The following is a 21,071-nucleotide window of genomic DNA, read 5'->3' as shown; positions in this document are numbered from 1 at the left end:
CTGTGTCTTCATACAAATTTTGAGATTTAGTTCTAGGTGTGTAAAAAGTCCCACTGGTAATGTGATAGGGATTTCATTGAATCTGTAGATTGCCTTGGGTAGTACAGTCATTTTCACAATATTGATTCTTCCAATCCAAGAACATGGTATATCTCTCCATCTCTTTGTGTCACCTTTAATTTCTTTCATCAGTGTCCTATAGTTTTCTGAGTACAGGTCTCTTACCTCCTTAGGTAGGTTTATTCCTAGGTATTTTATTCTTTTTGTTGCAATGGTAAATGGGAGTGTTTCCTTAATTTCTCTTTCTGAAATTTCATTGTTAGTGTATAGGAATGCAAGAGATTTCTGTGCATTAATTTTGTATCCTGCAACTTTACCAAATTCATTGATTAGCTCTAGTAGTTTTCTGGTGGCATCTTTAGGATTCTCTATGTATAGTATCATGTCATCTGCAAACAGTGACAGTTTTACTTTTTCTCTTCCAATTTGTATTCCTTTTATTTCTTTTTCTTCTCTGATTCTTGTGGCTAAAACTTCCAAAACTATGTTGAATAACAGTGGTGATAGTGGACATCCTTATCTTGTTCCTAATCTTCAAGGAAATGCTTTCAGTTTTTCACCATTGAGAATGATGTTTGCTGTGGGTTTGTCGTATATTGCCTTTATTACGTTGAGGTAGGTTCCGTCTCTGCCTATTTTCTGGAGAGTTGTTTTTTTTTTTTTTTTTATCATAAATGGGTGTTGAATTTTGTCAAAAGCTTTTTCTGCATCTGTTGAAATGATCATGTGCTTATTATTCTTCAGCTTGTTAATATGGTGTATCACATTGATTGATTTGCATATATTGAAGAATCCTTGCATCCCTGGGATAAATCCCATTTGATCATGGTGTATGATCCTTTTAATGTGTTGTTGGATTCTGTTTGCTAGTATTTCTTGAGGATTTTTGCATCTATATTCATCAGTGATATTGCTCTGTAATTTTCTTTTTTTGTAGTATCTCTGTCTGGTTTTGGTATCAGGGTGATGGTGGCCTCGTAGAATGAGTTTGGGAGTGTTCCTCCTCTGCAATTTTTGGAAGAGTTTGAGAAGGATGGGTGTTAGCTGTTCTCTAAATGTTTGATAGAATTCACCTGTGAATCCATCTGGTCCAGGACTTCTGTTTGTTGGAATATTTTAAATCACAGTTTCAAGTGCATTACTTGTGATTAGTCTGTTCATATTTTCTATTTCTTCCTGGTTTGGTCTTGGAAGGTTATACCTTTCTAAGAATTTATCCATTTCTTCCAGGCTGTCTATTTTTTTGGCACAGAGTTGCTTGTAGTAATCTCTTATAATGCTTTGTATTTCTGTGGTGCCTGCTCTAACTTCTCATTTTTCATTTCTAATTTTATTTATTTGAGTCCTCTCCCTCTTTTTCTTGATGAGTCTGGCTAAAGGTTTATCAATTTTGTTTATCTTCTCAAAGAACCAGCTTTCAGTTTTATTGATCTCTTCAGTTGTTTTCTTTGTTTCTATTTCATTTATTTCTCCTCTGATATTTATGATTTTCTTCCTTCCACTAACTTTGGGTTTTGTTTGTTCTTCGTTCTCTAGTTGCTTTAGGTGTAAAGTTACATTGTTTATTTGATATTTTTCTTATTTCTTCAGGTAGGATTGTATTGCTATATACTTTCCTCTTAGAACTGCTTTTGCTGCATCCCATAGGTTTTGGATCATCGTGTTTTCATTGTCATTTGTCTCTAGGTATTTTTTAAAATTTCCTCTTTGATTTCTTCAGTGATCTCTTGTTTATTTAGTAATGTATTATTCAGCTTCCATGTGTTTGTGTTTTTTACGTTTTTTTTCCCTGTAATTGATTTCTAATCTCATAGTGTTGTGGTCAAAAAAGATGCTTGATATGATTTCAATGTTCTTAAATTTACTGAGGCTTGATTTGTGACCCAAGATGTGATCTATCCTGGAGAATGTTCCATGTGCACTTGAGAAGAAAGTGTAATCTGCTCTTTTTGGATGGAATGTCCTATAAATATCAATTAAATCTATCTGGTCTATGGTGTCATTGAAAGCTTGTGTTTCCTTATTAATTTTCTGTTTGGCTGATCTGTCCATTGGTGTAAGTGAGCTGTTGAAGTCCCCCACTATTATTGTGTTACTGTTGATTTCCTCTTTTACAGCTGTTAGCAGTTGCCTTATGTATTGTGGTGCTCCTATTTTGGGTGCATATATATTTATAATTGTTATATCTTCTTCTTGGATTGATCCCTTGATCATTATGTAGTGTCCTTCCTTGTCTCTTGTAACATTCTTTATTTTAAAGTCTATTTTATCTGATCTGAGTATTGCTACTCCAGTTTTCTTTTGATTTCCATTTGCATGGAATATCTGTTTCCATCCCCTCACTTTCAGTCTGTATGTGTCCCTAGGTCTGAAGTGGGTCTCTTGTAGACAGCATATATATGGGTCTTGTTTTTGTATCCATTCAACGAGCCTGGAGCATTTAATCCATTCACGTTTAAGGTAGTTATCGATATGTGTGTTCCTATGACCATTTTCTTGATTGTCTTGGGTTTGTTTTTATAGGTCCTTTTCTTCTCTTGTGTTTCCCACTTATAGAAGTTCTTTTTGCATTTGTTGTAAAGCTGGTTTGGTGGTGCTGAATTCTCTTAGCTTTTGCTTGTTTGTAAAGCTTTTGATTTCTCCATCTAATCTGAATGAGATCCTTGCCAGGTAGAGTAATCTTAGTTGTCGGTTCTTTCCTTTCATCATTTTAAATATATCATGCCACTCCCTTCTGCCTGTAGAGTGCTGAGAAATCAGCTGTTAACCTTATGGGAGTTCCCTTGTATGTCATCTGTCATTTTTCCCTTGTTGCTTTCAATAATTTTTCTTTGCCTTTAATTTTTGTCAGTTTGATTACTATATTTCTCGGCATGTTTCTCCTTGGGTTTATCCTGCCTGGAACTCTGCACTTCCTGGGCTTGGGTGGCTATTTCTTTTCCCATGTTAGGGAAGTTTTTGATTATAATCTGTTCAAATATTTTCTTGGGTCCTTTCTGTCTCTCTTCTCCTTCTGGGACTCTTATTATGCAAATGTTGGTACATTTAATATTGTCCAAGAGGTCTCTTTGGCTGTCTTCATTTCTTTTGTGTGTGTGTGTGTGTGTGTGTGTGTGTGTGTGTGTTTGTGTGTTACGCGGGCCTCTCCCTGCTGTGGCCTCTCCCATTGCAGAGCACAGGCTCCGGATGCGCAGGCTTAGCAGCCATGGCTCAGGGGCCCAGCCGCTCTGCGGTATGTGGGATCTTACTGGACTGGGGCACGAACCCGTGTCCCCTGCATCAGCAGGCAGATTCTCAACCACTGCGCCACCAGGGAAGCCTTGTCTTCATTTCTTTTCATTTTTTTTCTTTATTGTGTTCTGCGGCAGTGAATTCCCCCATTCTGTCTTCCAGGTCATTTATCTATACTTCTGCCTCCATTATTCTGCTATTTATTTCTTCTAGTGTATTTTTCACTTCAGTTATTGTATTGTTCATCTGTTTGTTTGTTCTTTATTTCTTCTAGGTGTTTGTTCTTTAATTTTCCTAGGTCTTTGTTAAACATTTCTTGCATCTTCTCGATCTTTGCCTCCATTCTTTTTCCGAGGTCCTGGCTCATCTTCACTCTCATTATTCTGAATTCCTTTTCTGGAAGGTTGCCTATCTCCATTTCATTTAGTTGTTTTTCTGGGGGTTTTATCTTGTTCCTCCATCTGGTTTATAGTTCTCTGCCTTTTCATTTTGTCTATCTTTCTGTGAATGTGCTTTTCGTTCCACAGGATGCAGAATTGTAGTTCTTCTTTCTTCTGCTGCTGCCCTCTGGTGGATGTGGCTATCTAAGAGGCTTGTGCAAGCTTCCTGATGGGAGGGACTTGTGGTGGATAGAGCTGGGTGTTGCTGTGGTGGGCAGAGTTCAGTAAAACTTTAGTCCACTTGTCTGCTGATGCATGGGGCTGGGTTCCCTCCCTGTTGGTTATTTGGCCTGAGGTGATCCAGCACTGGGACCTATCTGGCTCTTTGGTGGGGTTAATGGCGGTCTCTTGAAGGGCTTATGCCTAGGAGTACTTCCCAGAACTTCTGCTGCCAGTGTCCTTGTCCCTACGGTGAGCCACAGCCACCCCTCCCAGCAGGAAACCCTCCAACACTAGCAGGTAGTTCTGGTTCAGTCTTCTGTGGGGTCACTGCTCCTTCCCCTGTGTCCCGATGCACACACCATTTTGTGTGTGCCCTCTAAGATTGGACTCTGTGTTTCCCCCAGTCTGGCAGCCATCCTACACCCATGAGGAGACCTAGCTATAGGGTGAACTTGACATAATGTACAGCAGACCTGGAAAATGGGAGATGGAAATACATGGGTTATTAATGACCCATGAACCATTAATTGATGAGCCATTGTTTCAAGCAACCCTGAAATTTGACCTACCTTTGGATTCAGTTGAAAGCCAATCAGTTTCATTATTGTTTAAGCCTGTTTGAATTGGCTTTCAGTCTTTTTGCAGCCTAGCACATCTTAACTACTACAGTAATCATCTCCCAGGGATGTTTTTTAGAGAAACAACAAAATGTTTTAAAACTTATTTAGAAGAATGAAGAATTAAAAATAATACAGTAGTTTTAGCATTGTAATACTAATACAAATACAGGCCAATTAGGTCAATGAAATAGAACAAAAGTTCAGAAACAGACCCTAATACATGTACTTACTCTATGATCAAGATGGATTATTTAATAAACAATGCTGAGACCATTGGTAACTATTTGGAAAAAATAATAAGTTTTCCTCCCTCCTACCAAATAAATTCTATCCAGATTGGGTTCAACGTAAAAGATGAAACCATTAAAGAACAGGAAGAACATATAGATATGAATTCTTGGAGTTAGTGAGGGCCTTATAAACTGCAAGTTGAATAAAATGTGAAGGAAATGTAGGATAGTTTTGAAATATTTAAAATTTTATATGCCAAGGGACAGCATAAACAAAATTTATGGTCAAAAGGTAAATTGTCAATATAGTTGCATTATATATGTTGTAAGTAAAATATATATTAAATATTTGCATAAAATACAGCTCAAAAAATCCAAATAGAAAAAAAAAATAGCCAGGTTGTTCACAAAAAAGAAAAGGCATTGATCAGCAAATATATACAAAATGTTTAATATTGCTAATCATTAAGGAAATTCAACTTAGAGAATTTTTTTAAATTAATTTTTATTGGAGTATAGTTGCTTTACAATGCTGTGTTAGTTTCTTGCTGTACAGAAAAGTGAATCAGTCATACATATACATATATCCACTCTTTTTTTGATTTCTGTCCCATTTAGGTCACCAGAGAGCACTGAGTAGAGATCCCCATGCTATACAGTAGGTTCTCATTAGTTATCTATTTTATACGTAGTAGTGTATATGTGTCAGTCCCAATCTCCCAATTTATCCCCCCTCTACCCCCTCAGTAACCATAAGTGTGTTCTCTACAACTGTGACTCTATTTCTGCTTTGCAAAGAAGTTCGTCTCTACTATTTTTCTAGATTCCACATATAAGTGATATTATACGATATTTGTTTTTCTCTTTCTGACTTCACTCTGTATGACAATCTCTAGGTCCATCCACGTCTCTGCAAATGGCACTATTTTATTCCTTTTTATGGCTGATTAATATTCCATTTTATATATGTATCACATCTTCTTTATCCATTCCTCTGTCAATGGACATTTAGGTTGCTTCCATGTCCTGACTATTGTAAATAGTTCTGCAATACATTAGAGTGCATACATACTTTTGAATTATGGTTTTCTCTGGATATATGCCTAGGAGTGGTATTGCTGCATCATATGGTAGCTCTACTTTTAGTTTCTTAAGGAACCTCCATACTGTTCTCCATAATGGCTGTACCAATTTACATTCCCACCAACAGTGTAGGAGGGTCCCCTTTACTCCATACCTTCTCCAGCATTTATTGTTTGTAGACTTTTTGATGATGGCCATTCTGAGCAGTGTGAGGTGTTACCTCATCATAGTTTTGATTGGCATTTCTCTAATAATTAGTGATGTTGAGCCTCTTTTCATGTGTTTGTTGGCCATCTGTATGTCTTCTTTGGAGAAATGTCTATTTAGGTCTTCCACTCATTTTTTTTTTTTTTTGTGGTACGCGGGCCTCTCACTGTTATGGCCTCTCCCGTTGTGGAGCACAGGCTCCGGATGTGCAGGCTCAGTGGCCATGGCTCACGGACCCAGCCGCTCTGTGGCATGTGGGATCTTCCCGGACCGGGGCACAAACCCGTGTCCCCTGCATCGGCAGGTGGACTCTCAACCACTGCAACACCAAGGAAGCCCTTCCACCCATTTTTTGATTGGGTTGTTTGTTTTTTTGATATTGAGCTGCATAAGCTGTTTGTGTATTTTGGAGATTAATCCCTTGTCAGTTGCTTCATTTGCAACTTTTTTCTCCCATTCTGAGGGTTCTCGTTTCGTTTTGTTTATGGTTTCCTTTGCTGTGCAAAGGCTTTTAATTTTAATTAGGTCCCATTTGTTTATTTTTGTTTTTATTTTCATTTCTCTAGGTGGTGGATCAAAAAAGATCTTGCTGTGATTTATGTCAGAGTGTTCTGCCTATATTTTCCTCTAAGAGTTTTATAGTGTCTGGCCTTACATTTAGGTCTTTAATCCATTTTGAGTTTATTTTTGTGTATGGTGTTAGGGAGTGTTCTAATTTCATTCTTTTACATGTAGTTGTCCAGTTTTCCCAGCATCACTTCTTGAAGAGACTGTCTTTTCTGCATTGTATATTCTTCCTTCCTTTGTTATAGATTAGGTGGCCATAGGTGCATGGGTTTACCTCTGGGCTTTCTATACTGTTCCATTGATATTTCTGTTTTTGTGCTGGTACCATACTGTTTTGATTACTAAAGCTTTGTAGTATAGTCTGAAGTCAGGGAGACTGATTCCTCCAGCTCCATTCTTCTTTCTCAAGATTGCTTTTGCTATTGGGGGTCTTTTGTGTTGCCATACAAAGTGTAAAATATTTTGTTCTAATTCTTTGAAAAATGCCCTTGGTAATTTGATAGTGATTGCATTGAATCTGTAGATTGCTTTGGATAGTATAGTCATTTTCACAGTATTGATTCTTTCAATCCAAGAACATGGTATATCTCTCCATCTGTTTGTATCATCTTTGATTTCTTTTTTTTTAATTGGGGTATAGTTGTTTTACAATGTTGTGTTAGCTTCTACTGTACAGCAAAGTGAAGTAAAGTTCCCTGTGCTATATAGCAGTTTCTCATTAGTTATCTCATCTTTGATTTCTTTCATCAGTATCATATAGTTTTCTGAGTATAGGTCTTTTGCCTCCTTAGGTAGATTTATTCCTAGGTATTTTATTCTTTTTGATGTGATGGTAAATGGGATTGTTTCCTTATTCTCCTTCTGATTTTTCACTGTTAGTGTATAGGAAGAGAGAAGGTTTTCAACCATCAACTTGGCAAAGATTAAAAAGAATACCAGCACAACATTGTGACTGTTCTAAATGCCACTGAATTCTTCACTTTAAAATGGTTGACTTTATGTTATGTGAAATTCAACTCAATTTTGAAAGGGTGAAAAAAGGAATGATAATATCTAATGTGGGAAGTATATGGGGAAATAGCCAGTCTCAGCCACTACAGTTTGTATTAAGAATTGGTATAAAAATTTCTGGAAGACAAACTAGCAGTATGTAGCAAAAAACCTTGAAAGTGTTTGTACCCTTTCTTTTCACTCTGTAATGCCACTTATAGGAATATACACCTAGGAAATAATTAGATGTGCTTAGATTTATGTATAAGCAAGTTATTTTTAATGGTGAAAATTACAATTAATTATAGTGTTCAGTCATAGAGAATTGGTTAAATTATAATATACATATAATGAAATGTTCATTTATTAAAAATCATATAACCAAGTAATATTTTTGAGATGCTACACAATGGAAGGAGGAGGATGAAGGAACTGTTTAAATTTCAAATTATTTTTTGATCCATGGGGAAACATCTTAAAAGTCAGTCTTTGTTTCTAAATTCCAAAAGCTCCTCTTTGTTTCAGGAGAAAAATGCGGCAGTCTGAGTGTATAGTTTTATTATAAGCCAAAATATAGGAGGGCTGTCGATCTGATGTACACGTTCTTCCTGTCGCAAGGAAGGAAGGAAGCCTTTTAGGTCAGACTGGGTACAGACAGCAGCAGGAGTTCAGATTGGAAAGTGTCTGTATTGCTCTCTTGTTAAAAATCTCAAAGAAGACGTGGGGTTTCTGAAAGCATAGGAGTGGTTCTTGACTTCCCTGACCCAGTCCACACGGCTTCGGGGCACAGAGCGATGTTGCTGAAGGGAGATGTCTAGGTGCATAGCTCGAGATGTGCTTTGTGGGGCCCTACAGCCTGTGCACACAGTGCTGGACGGCGGCTGCCTACAAAAAAGCTGAGGGAATAAGTAACAGAAAGAGACCTGAGGAGGGATGAGGAAGCTGTAGACCAGAAACAAAAAGCAAGGTCCAAGGACTGGCATGTGCCCACCTAGTCCTGAAAGCAGCTGCTCTATGGCAGGCAGCACTGCCTGGTGCACCAGAGGGTCAAGGGGCATCTCAGTGGAGGCTGGTGAGGACCCAGAGGGTCACACCTGGAGAAGAGACTTTCCACACCTATCACCAGGATAGGACAAGCTCTCCCTTGTGCTCAGATGCCATCTTGGGGGAAAAAGGAATGGAAAGGGAGCTTTCTGGAAGGGAAAAACACAGTCCTAATAGTCTGAACCTTAAAATGATAGCAATTACCTAAAACACACTAAAATATTTTGAAAATATTTAAATACCTCTTTTCAAAATATTACTTACTTTAAAAAGTAACATTTCCCCCCACCATTACTAGGGGTGGGAGCTGTAAAGCAAGATGTGGTCTGGTACAGAAACTCAATAAAGTTATATATTTTTTCCATGTCAGTTTGTATATTTTGATCTCATTGAAATCATAGTTTTAAAATGTTTAAGGAAACTAGAAGGTGCTCATTATATTTAAAAAGCAAGCAGTGAGATATAATGGGATTCTAATTTTCTAGAAAATAATAGAAAATATTTTCTATTATATACATAAACATTTAAATACATCAAAAAGCCTGGAAAGGGCTTCCCTGGTGGCGCAGTGGTTGAGAGTCTGCCTGCCAATGCAGGGGACACGGGTTCGAGCCCTGGTCTGGGAGGATCCCACATGCCGTGGAGCAACTGGGCCCGTGAGCCACAATTACCGAGCCTGCGCATCTGGAGCCTGTGCTTCACAACAAGAGAGGCCACGATAGTGAGAGGCCCGCACACTGCGATGAAGAGTGGCCCCTGCTTGCCACAACTAGAGAAAGCCCTCACACAGAAACGAAGACCCAACACAGCCATAAATAAATAAATAAATAAATAGCCTGGAAATATGTACAGTTAAATATTAACAGTATTTCTGGGTATAGAATTATTTATGTGGTAATTTTCATATTTATAACATGAACATATATTTCTTCTTATAATCAGAAAGAAATTATTTTTAAAAAACAAAGTGTAGAGCCTTGTTCACAACTGTGGTCCATGGACAGCAGTGTCCGTATCACCTGGGATCATGTAAGAAATGCAGATTTTGGGACCCCGCTCTGACCTCCTGAATCAGCATCTTCATTTTAACCTGTTCCCACTGGCTCCTTTATTACAGTTACTTGCTCAGGTCACAACCTTGGTCATCCATGACTCCTCTGTTTCTTTGTCTTCCCGTCTCCTATCCATCACTAAACTCTCTTCTACTTTCAAAATATATCCAGAATCATCCCCCCACCACAATGATCACTTAAGTCCAAACCACCATTTATCTTCTGGGACCATTGCAGAGCCGTCAGACTTGGCTTCTGCTTTTATCTGTGTCCCCAGTAGTCTATCCTCTGCACAGCAGCCAAAGGGATCCTTTTGAGACACAAATTGGGTCTTGATTCTCATCTGCTCAGAATATTTCAGTGACTGCCCATCTTGCTCAGAATAAAACCCAAAGTCCTTACCGTATACTTCAAGGCCCATGTAAGCTGGCTCCCTTCTCCACAGTACCATCATCTCTCTGATATGATCTTCTATTCCTGTCTCCCTTGCTCCACCCACTCCAGCCACAGGGGCCCTCCTTGCTGTTTCTTGAGCATCCCAAGCACAGGCACTACGACTTAGGGTCTTTGCCTCTGTTGTTCCCTGAGAGGCAGTAGAGCATAGCGGTGGTGGTTAAGAGCAAGACTTTGGAGCCAAGCCCAAGTCACCTCTGCTATTTACTAGCTGTGTGACTTACACAAGTTACCTTAACTCTCTGAGCCTCAGTTTCCTCATCTGTAAAATGGGGATCATAATAGTACCTACACACAGTTGTTAAGAGGATTAAATGAGTTTACCTGTGTAAAGCAGTTAGAATACTGACTGGCACAAGAGAAAATGCTTCATGACTATTAACCATTATTATTCCCACAGGTATGCAAATGACTCACTCCCTCATTGTAGTAACATCTCTGCTCAAATGTGCCCTAGTTGAAGACTTCTCTGAATACCCTCCCTCCCCCCCATATCTCTCTGTCGTAACCTGCTTCATTTTTCTTCTTAGTACCAATCAGTGTCTGAACATGTTTGTTAATTTGTTTGGTATTGATCTCTACCCACTAGAATGTGGGTTCCAATGAGAGCTGGGTATTGTTCTGGTTAATAGTGTCTGGCATGTGCAATTAAAGATATAAGACCTTAAATTTGTCAAATCTTGTTGTATTTGAATCAAAGATTCCCAAATTTAAATCCAAGAACTAATCCTTGGAGAAATGAGACAAATTAGGATATACACTCAGAGAATAAATAAATATAGCCTCCCTAAAAATCAGTAGAGGGAGGCCAGCTATTCTTGCTTGAGAAAGAACTTTTTTTTCTTAATCTGAAAGTATGTTTTTCCTCTTAGAGTGTCAAAATATTCTTTCTTTAATTAAATGCTTCAGATACTAGATTATAGTTTAAAAATTTCCCTATTACTCCTATTTTTATGCTCTACTTAAAAATATTCCAATTATCCCTGTTTTTAATTTTAAAATTTTTTGAAATATAAAAAGTTGTCATACTTACGGTGCCTTTCAAAATTTTTAAAATATTGCCACTCGGGCTTCCCTGGTGGCGCAGTGGTTGAGAGTCTGCCTGAGATGCAGGGGACACAGGGTTTGTGCCCCGGTCTGGGAAGATCCCACATGCTGGGAGTGGCTGGGCCCGTGAGCCATGGCCGCTGAGCCTGTGCGTCCGGAGCCTGTACTCCGCAACGGGAGAGGCCACAACAGTGAGAGGCCCGCGTACCACAAAAAATATATACATGTATATTGCCACTCTGTGAAATCCAAAAATCTGAGAATGACTCAAAATAAAAATGTAGATAACATATCCAATTTTATTGATGCAGAGTTCTAACTCCAGCAAAAACCTGGGAAGTTGTTTCATTAATCAAAAAACGTTGGTGCCATTTTATTCATTGTATTTTGCCTGTTATTTAAAAAAAATAGAGGATTGGAATATTTTTTAAATGAAAGAAGAAATCGGGGCATCAATTACTATGCCTTATTATGAATATAAGTATTAGGCATGAAACAAAAAATCTTCCCCATAATCTACACTTGGCTTCAGGTTAAAAGACTTGGTTTTAGTTATTTTAAGATCTATTGAGGTCTTTGCTGTCCTTAAAAGAAGGAAAAGTGTCTATATTCTGTTTATCAAATAATGCACATTTAAGCTTTATTATAACATAGTAGATAATAGAAGTATAGAAATAATAGGTACCATTTGCTGAATGCTTATGTATCTGTTATAACATTAATATATTTATTATCTCATTTAATTCCAAGACTAGCTTTATAAAATGGTGATTATTAAACAGAAGCTTAGGGACGGTGAAGGAAATTGTTGAGATAGACAACATTTGTAGATAGTAGGGCTGGGATGAGCCCCCAGGGCTGACTCTACCATGGGTCTGAATCATATACATAATTCCTGAACTTACACACACTTATCCCACACTGATAAGAGCTCAAAGATAAAATGAAACTTTGTTTTCTCTTTGCTTTCTTTCAGATGTGTTCTTGTTTTGCTTAAAAGGTCAAATTTTCATTTAATAATAATTATGTGGATTTATACTAATGATAAAAATCAACCTTATATTTTTTAGCCTACAATATTGTCTGGAATGTAGCCTGGAATGGTTGACAACTATTCTCACACAAATAGCACATTCTAGTGGAATAATGGCAGCAATTTGTGTGTTTTGTAATTAGGATATTGTTGTCTTTGTATTTGCAAGTGATAAGTAATAATATAATAAAAAGTAGTTGACATGAATTGGGAGAAAATAGAAACATTCCCATTTATGATTGATTTTAAATTTCCTTTAAAATTATATAGTAAAATAATTCATTCATTTGGTTTTATTGGTACTTTGTTCAAAAAGATTTAAAAAACAGAGTTTTAAATAGGCATGATATATGAATCCTCAAGACTGAAATCCTTCACCCCATCAGCATTTTCCTTGGGGAATGCTGTAAAATGGTGAAAAGACTTCCTGGACCCAATTCCAAAATGTATGTATGGAGGCTTCCCCACACCAACAAGCAATTCTCTGATGCCAGCAGAGTGTCTGAGAACTCAGCTCAATTCTGACACTATCTACTGGGATAGAATCAGGTTCCACAGGTAAAGGGCTCAGTCCCACAAGATCACCCTCCATTCCAGAGGCTAGTTGCAAGCCCAGGTTAGTACCTGTGCTTCTAACTGACTGGCTACAAACTGGAGGTTCCATTGATCTCCTCCAACTCAGTATGCCAATTGCAAGTCCAGGTTGTTACCAGTACTTCTGACTGACTAGCTATGAAACAGAGGTTCCCATGACCCCTTTCTCAGGTTTGATTAACTTTCCAGAAGCACTCTCAGAACTCAGGAAAATCTGTTTACTCAATACATTACTGATTTATTATAAAAAGATATTAAAGGATATAAATCAATAGCCAGATGAAGAGACACACAGGGTGAGGTCTCAAACAATGGCACTTCTGTCCTCATGGAGCTTGGGGCTGGGCATGGTTGCACATGGAAGTGTTCTGGTTCCCCGACCTGGAAGCAGTCTGAAAAAGGGCCAGAAAAACTGTCCTTTCGACTTTTTATGGAGGATTCATTATATAATCATGATTGACTAAACTGTTAGGCAATGGTGATCAATTCAACCTCAAGCCCCTTTCCCCTCCTTGGATATCAGGGGATAGGACTGAAAGTTCCAACCCTCAAATCACATGGTTGAGTCTCCTAGCAACCAGCCCCCAACCTGGGGGTGGGATCCAAAAGTCACCTTCATTAATGTAAACCCAATTGTGATGGATGCTCCCATTGCTCTTATAGGTCAGAAAATTCCTGGGGTTTGGGGAGTTGTGAGCCAAAAACTATGTATGAACACCAAATATATCTGAGAAATATGTTTGGTCATCTGAATGACCAAATATATATATTTCTTATAAATCACAATATTGCAAATGGGTTAGTCAATTCTATAAGAAGACATCAACAATTAGAAATGAAAAAATATTAACAGCACATTTTTATTGAGTTAAAGCTTTTGTTCAACCTAGCTTTTTATCCATGAGGCATGCTATTCAAATCTTAAAAGCATTGATTGATATCTTTTATCAGGAAGTTCATATAATATTATATGAGCACATAGTAAGTACAAATCATATTTGTAGAGTAGTAAGTACCATCAATATTAAAGAAACATTAAAGATTTATTTTCTCAGCATTTAACTTAGTTTTTTCTTTCTATATCTTATCTATTTACAAGTTCTAACATTTTTTTCCTTCTTTTCTGTTGCTTTGTAACATTAAAATCAATTTCTAAGTGTAATTTTTGATATCCCTAGCTAGATATGAAAACTATTGAGGAATGAATTATGTTCTTCTTTTATACACCTTTACACCCAATTAAAATGCTATCCATGCAGTGGATGGTCATTCAACTATGATGTTACTTAAAGTATAAATATTCAGTTTGTATCACTAGTGAAAACTCTAGGAGCTATTTTAGGATGTTTTGCTTTCTGATAATGAACATTCAAGTGGAAGCAGGAAAAGAGAACCACATGCATTTGCTTGTTTGGGGGACCTCACCAAACTAAATCAGACTAGAGACCTCAAAACTCTGGCTAAACTATATCACTCTCTTCTTTTTATTTAAATTTTCAGTGGCAGGTTTTTATCTTCACAAACAATGTGTGCATCTTCCTACAAGTTGGCATTTCTCTTCTGTTAGCCTTATTAGTTCCTCTGGGAATGTTGCTATTGTCAGGGGTGGAGTGTTAGGTTCCTATAGTGCTTCTAACATATATCTTCTTGACATTTAGTCATCTTTCATGACTGTGGTTCACAGATTTAATTTCTTGAGTAAGTGTTAGGAATAAGTTTAGCCATATGTTACATAAAACCCAAGTAATATTGGCTGAAAGAAATATTGGCTGTTTTTCTCTTACGTAAGAGAAGTCCTGAGAATGCAGTTAAGGCTCACATGGCAGTTCTCTAGTCACAAGGATCCAGACTCCATCTTTCATGTCTCCTCATAGTTGCACGGTGCCCTCCACAGCTCCAGCTTTAGCATCCACAGTCCAGGCAGCAAGAAGGAAGAAGGATAAAGGGCGAAAGGGTGTGCTTCCTGGCTGGGTCAACCGCCTTAAAAGCGATTTCTTAGGAGCCCCATTCAATGACTTGTGCTTCATTAGCCACAGGACAGATGGTAAATAAATTCTTTTAGTTGGGCATACTGCTGTGTCAGTTAAAACTGGGGTTCTTTTACTACAGAAAAAGTATGGTTGTGTTTTTATGGTCAACATAAACAGACATTTTGTCAATTATGTCTTGACATAACCTTTTGAAATAATCACATCAGAAGAAGAAACTTATTTTTTAAAAAGCTTTGATGAATAACATTAACTAAACATTAAGCTCCTATTGTAATCAGGATATTGTGCTAGACAAGCTTTCTCAACCATGGCACTATTGCATTTGGACAAGATAATTCTTTATTGTGGGGAGCTGTCCTTTGCTGTAGGAGGTTTAGCAGCATCCCTGTAGCAACTGCCAGTTGTGGCAACCAAAGTTGTCTCCACACATTGCCACATGTCACCGGGAGACAGAGTCAACGCCACTGAGAACCACTTTGCTGGAGGATAACCCCACATTTAGTTGAATTGCCTGTTCGGTTTCCTGTAAAAGTATATCCCTGAGATTAAGTGTTACTTTAAGTGCTACTCACTCTCAGTGTTATGAACACAGTATTTGTTGAATTTTTATTTTGTGCCAGACACTGTGATGAGAACTTTACATATGTTACCTGATTTAATCCTTATAACAGCACTGCATTAGTAGAAGGTACTAATGATATTAGGTAGTATCATTACCCTCATGTTACAGATGGGAAAATGAGGCTTAGAGGTTATTTTAGCTGAATTCCCCCGAGAGCAGAGTCTGTGACCCAGGCTTGAGGGCCATTTATCTGGGAGGTGAACCCAGGAAGCAGAGTGATGCAGAAGGGAGAGTGAAACAGGGAAGGAAGAAAAGTCAGTGAAGGGTTGATGCTGAGCCGGGATCTGTTACCACAGGGCCACGGGCACTATACCTCTGAGGACCCTCTGAAGAGCCATGAAGAATGCATCTCTGAACAATTTCCCTCTCCCCACTCCATAGGTTGGGAAGAAGCTGGGAAACTTCTCCACTGACTTCTCCCATTGGTTTTCCCCAGGGGGATTGAACCCCCTCCCCTTCACTGATAAAAGTGGTGAACAATGTTCACAAAGACCCAGCCACTCTTCCCGTGGGGAGTGTTAGTTTTCTATCCCTATGTAACAAATTACTACAAAATTAATGCCTTAAAACAGCACCCATTTATTAATTCAGTGTTGTGGTCACATGTCTGACATGGTGTTGGGCTGCACCCTGCAGGCCTGCAAGTCCCGTACTTGCCCAGCTGTAAGAGTGAAGAAAAAGCCCGGAATCAGTGACAGAGACATCAATAGTTTAATGGATGGGGGAGCTAACATGCCTGAAGCAAGGTCCTGGAGCACTGTGTGCTATAGATGGTGGGCAGGACATGGGGCAGCAGGTGGGGGGAAGAGGTTACCAGTTATAGGGGGAATTGACATCATCAGGTTGCCTCATCAGTTACCAGGGAAACCAGAGGACCACACTCCCCAACACCCCTTTGATAAGCTATCATAGGGGAGATGTTCTCATCTAAGGATTAGAACAATCACTAGCTGGGGTTGGGGGTAAGTATGTAGGCACTTACTAATTAGGCTTTATGATTAAGAAGGAAGGTCAGTCATGTGAGTAGGGTGTAGGTGGAGTAGGGACTGGTCAAGCAGGGGATGTACAGAGAGCAAGAGAACAGTCATCTTGTGTGGCCTGATCATACACATGGCATTGCTGGGTTCTCTGCTCAGGGTAAGACAAAGCTGAAAACAAGGTGTTGACTGGACTGAGTTCTCATCAGAAGGCACTGGGGAAAAACCCACCTCCAAGTACTTTAAAGTTGTTGGCAGAATTCAGTTTCCTGTTGTTGTAGGACTGGGGTTTCCATTTACTTGCTGGCTGTTTTCTGGGGTTAACTCTTTATTCCTAGGAGCCATGTGGTCCCCTCCATCTTTAAGCCAGCAACTATGCATTGAATCCATTTTGTATTCAAATCTCTGACTTCCTCTTCTGCCATTTACAGAGAACAATTCAGTGGTTTTTAGTATATTCACAAAATTGTACAACCATTATCTAATTCCAGAATATTTTCTTCACCCCATAAAGAAACCTTATACCCATTAGCAGTCACTCCCCCTTCCCTTGTACCCTCAACTCCTGGCAACCACTAACCTGCTTTCTGTCTCTATGGAATTGCCTGTTCATATAAATGTTATCTTATCATATGTGGTCCTTTGTGACTGGCTTCTTTCACTTAGCATAATGTTTTCCAAGATTTATCCATGTTGTGGCATGTGTCAATACTTCATTATTTTTTATGGTTGAATAATATTCCATCCTATAAATATACCACATCTTGTTTATCCATTCATCACTGCTTGGACATTTAGATCATTTCTACTTTTTGGCTATTATGAATAATAATGATTCATATTCACAGTATTGTGTGGACATGTTTTTAGTTCTCTTGGGTATACTCCTAGGATTAGAATTGCTGTGTCCTTTGGTAACTCTATGTTGAACTTTTTGAGGAGTAGCAAGACTGTTTCCCAAAGTGACTGCACCATTTTACAAAGCAGTGTATGAGATTTTTTTTCTCCACATCCTCACCAATGCTTGTTATTGTCTTTTTTATTATAACAATAGCATCCTAGTGGGTATGTAGTGATATCTCATTGTGGTTTTGATTTGCATTTCCCTGATGGCTAATGATGTTGCACATTTTTCATGTGTTTATTAGCCATTCGTATATATGCTTAGAAGAAATTTCTGTCCAAATCCTTTGACTATTTTTAAAACATTTGGGTTATTTGTCTTTTTAATTGTTGAGTTGTTAGAGTTCTTTTTACATTCTGCATAGCAAACCCCTATCAGATATAGAATTTGCAAATATTTTCTCCCTTTCTATGGATTCCTTTCATTTTCTTGATGGTGTCTTTGTAGCACAGCAGTCTTTTAATTTGATGATGTTCATGTTTCTTTTGCTGCTCATGTGCTTGTTGTCATACATAAGAAATCTTGCTTAATCCAAAGTCATGAAAATTTACACCTATTTTTTTCTGAGTTTATATGTTAAGCTCTTATATTTAGGTCTTTAATTCATTTTGAGTTAATTTTTACATATGGTGTATGGTTAGGGGTCCAACTTCATCCTTTTTTTCTTTTTCTTTTTTTTTTTTTCCGGTACGCGGGCCTCTCACTGTTGTGGCCTCTCCCGTTGCAGAGCACAGGCTCCGGATGCACAGGCTCAGCGGCCATGGCTCACGGGCCCAGCCGCTCCGCGGCATTTGGGATCTTCCCGGACCGGGGCATGAACCCGTGTCCCCTGCATCGGCAGGCGGACTCTCAACTACCACGCCACCAGGGAAGCCCTGGGTGCCTTTTATTTCTATTTCATGTATAATTGCCCTGGCTAGACCCCTCCAGTACTAGGTTGAATAGAAGTAGTGAGGGCAGACATCTTGTCTTGTTCCTGATCTTAGGGGGAAGTCTTTCACCATTGAGTATAATGTTGGCTGTGGGTTTCTTGTGAATGTCTTTCATAAGGTTGAGAAAGTTCCTTTTTATTCCTAGTTTGTTGTGTGGTTTTTAGTCATGAAAGGGTGCAAGATTTTGTCAAATGTTTTCTTTGCATCTGTTGAACTGGTCAGATGGTTGGTTTTTCCGTCTTTCTATTAATATGTATTAATTTTTTAATATGTTGAATATAGGGTATTCTTCCAATACTTTTTTCTTCAAAAAAGGGTAAAAGAATGATATGTTTTACAAGTCATTATAAGTCTGAAAATTTTCATTTTAGTTATGGATTATATCTTGCCTGGACATAAGGTTCTTGGAATGCAGTTCTGTTTTCTTTAAAGTCTGTATACATCTTTCAGGTTCCAGTGTGGTATAAGAAAGATCTAGTGGCAGTCTGTTTATTTTACCTTTGTAAGTACTCTTTTCTTGCTCTCTATAAGACTTGATTTTTACTCTTAAAGTTCAAAAACTTCATCATAATTTGTCAATTGTGTGTTCCCCCCTTCCCCCCCACCTGCCCATTATAACTGCCTGGCATTTGGTGAACTCCTTTGATCTGAAAATTCAATAATTTCTTCAGCACAGAAGTTTTCCTGTGTGATAATTGCTTCTTTTCGCTTTTTCTGAATATCCTAGTATTCGCATATTAGGCTTTCTGGATCTGTCTTACATGCCTCATATTTTTACCAATAATTTACATTTCTTTGTAATTTTTTTTTTTTTTTTTTTTTTTTTTTTGTGGTATGCGGGCCTCTCACTGCTGTGGCCTCTCCCGTTGCGGAGCACAGGCTCCGGACGCGCAGGCCTAGCGGCCATGGCTCACGGGCTTAGTTGCTCCGCGGCATGTGGGATCTTCCCGGACCAGGGCACGAACCCGTGACCCCTGCATCGGCAGGCGGATTCTCAACCACTGCGCCACCAGGGAAGCCCTCTTTGTAATTTTTGCTTTATGATATGATAGTTCCTTTATTTTATTTTCCAGTTTACTAGTTTGGTTTTCATTACTAGCCATTTTTATCCCTTTACTGGAATTTTAACCCCAGGTTTCATGTTTCTTTTAGCCCCTTCCCTCCAAAATTTTTGTGGTTATTCTCTATGTGTATCCCCTGAAACATTCTTATTACCTTGTTATTGTTTCTTCCATTTACTTGGCCTTCGTAGAAAGTGACTATTCTGTCCATTCAGGTTTCCCTAGTTTGAACTGCTGCATAGTCTGTTAGATGTCTATGAAGTTTCTTTGCTTTCTTAGGTCAGGGGAGTGTGTTCTCCCAAACACCTGTAGAGGTGTGGTGGGTGAAGTCTGTCGGGCCATAGTGGATATTACCAATAACCTGCAGGAACTGAGCTCAAAAACTGTGAGACCGCATCTGAGTGTAGAGAGGCTATTTTAGTCAAAGGCAAGATGAAGAGCCAGAGGAAACTAGTCAGTGTTGAAGAGGTAACACCCAGAGAGAAGAAGACAGGCCATGGGAGGATCAGAAACCTGTTCTTGACAGGGAGGCCTGCTGTTTTTTATTGTCCTTGGTTTCTCACAAAACCTTTGCCTATCCTCTTATGATACCAGTTATGTATCTCCTCTTCCTACCCACTCGTACCATACACCCACCCTCCACCCCTTTCTTGAGGTGGCTTGAGTTGATGTCTCTTCCCAGACCAGACAGCAGTCACACCACTGTAGCTGTGAGATGCTTTCATCTTCACACTCGGGCGATGGTGCAGATCCATCTCTTCAACATTCTTTCTGTAGTGACTTACACTTACCTCACCAGCTATCTCCTTTTAGTAATCTCTTCCAAACAATTCCATTCCTTTCCTAAATCCCTTTTCTGAAATTCTCCTTCAGTTCCTGAAGTTTAACTCTCTTCTTAGAGCCTTTTATCTGTACAGATTTACTAAAGTATCTCACATAATTGGGTCAGGGATACTCTTCTGCAGCTAATTTTGCACCTTTCACGTGATACAGCCTTTGCTTTAGGGTTAAATACCTATCAATAATTATGAGTAATGTGCTAATCAAACAGAAATTCTCTTTTAGAGTATATTTTCTAGATATTTATGGTTATATTCTCTTTTACTAATTCATGTATTTACTGTTCTAATTTACTTCTTTATACTTCCCAGATTTTTGTTAAGTCTCCTCTCCTTGAAGGCATTTGGCTTTTAAGTTCGGGACCTTGGGCCCAAGATGTCATTGTAACTTATTTGTTTGCAAATATTTTTCTTAAATATTTATGATGGATAACTGTGAATTAGAGGAACATCTCATGAATTGCAATTTAGATCTGTTATTTATTGTCATTGCTGGCTATGCTTAGAGAATGACTTTGAATTGTTTTCCTATTCAATTAAAGTTTTTTTTCAAGTCTTGTGATGTTTCTAAAATGTTTATATCCCAAACGTTATTATATGTTTTCATTTAATTAGGTTGTCTGTCACTTTGCTAAGGGTATAATTAGTAAATTCTACCTCTATTGTTTTTGATTCAAAACTAATCTACTAAAAAGCACTTTGAAAACAGGATAATTTATTCTTCGTGCTTTGACAGACCTAAGACTTGTAGTTTTCACAAATGACATGCTTTATTTATATAAGGTGCCTATTAGTGTTATATAAATTTTCCATGATATTGGTGTCTCTTTGTTTCCTGAAACAGGTGTACCAATCCATTTCACTTTAGTTCAATTGAATCCTCTTTGTGATCTTTTCCATAATTATAGAGTATGTGAAATTCACTTACTCCA

At 38.3% G+C, this 21,071-nt stretch overlaps 1 protein-coding gene across 1 annotated transcript in view; it reads left to right on the top strand.

Moving 5' to 3' along the window:
* ACYP2 (acylphosphatase 2) overlaps positions 1 to 21,071 on the top strand; it is a 177,600-nt gene that overhangs the window by 61,310 nt on the left and 95,219 nt on the right. The gene's annotated exons all lie outside the window — the stretch shown is intronic.

Source organism: Kogia breviceps, chromosome 11 (genome assembly GCF_026419965.1).
Source record: "Kogia breviceps isolate mKogBre1 chromosome 11, mKogBre1 haplotype 1, whole genome shotgun sequence".
Taxonomy (NCBI): domain Eukaryota; kingdom Metazoa; phylum Chordata; class Mammalia; order Artiodactyla; family Physeteridae; genus Kogia; species Kogia breviceps.
Note: the sequence above shows the minus strand (reverse complement) of the source record. Positions and strands in the feature narration are given on the sequence as shown.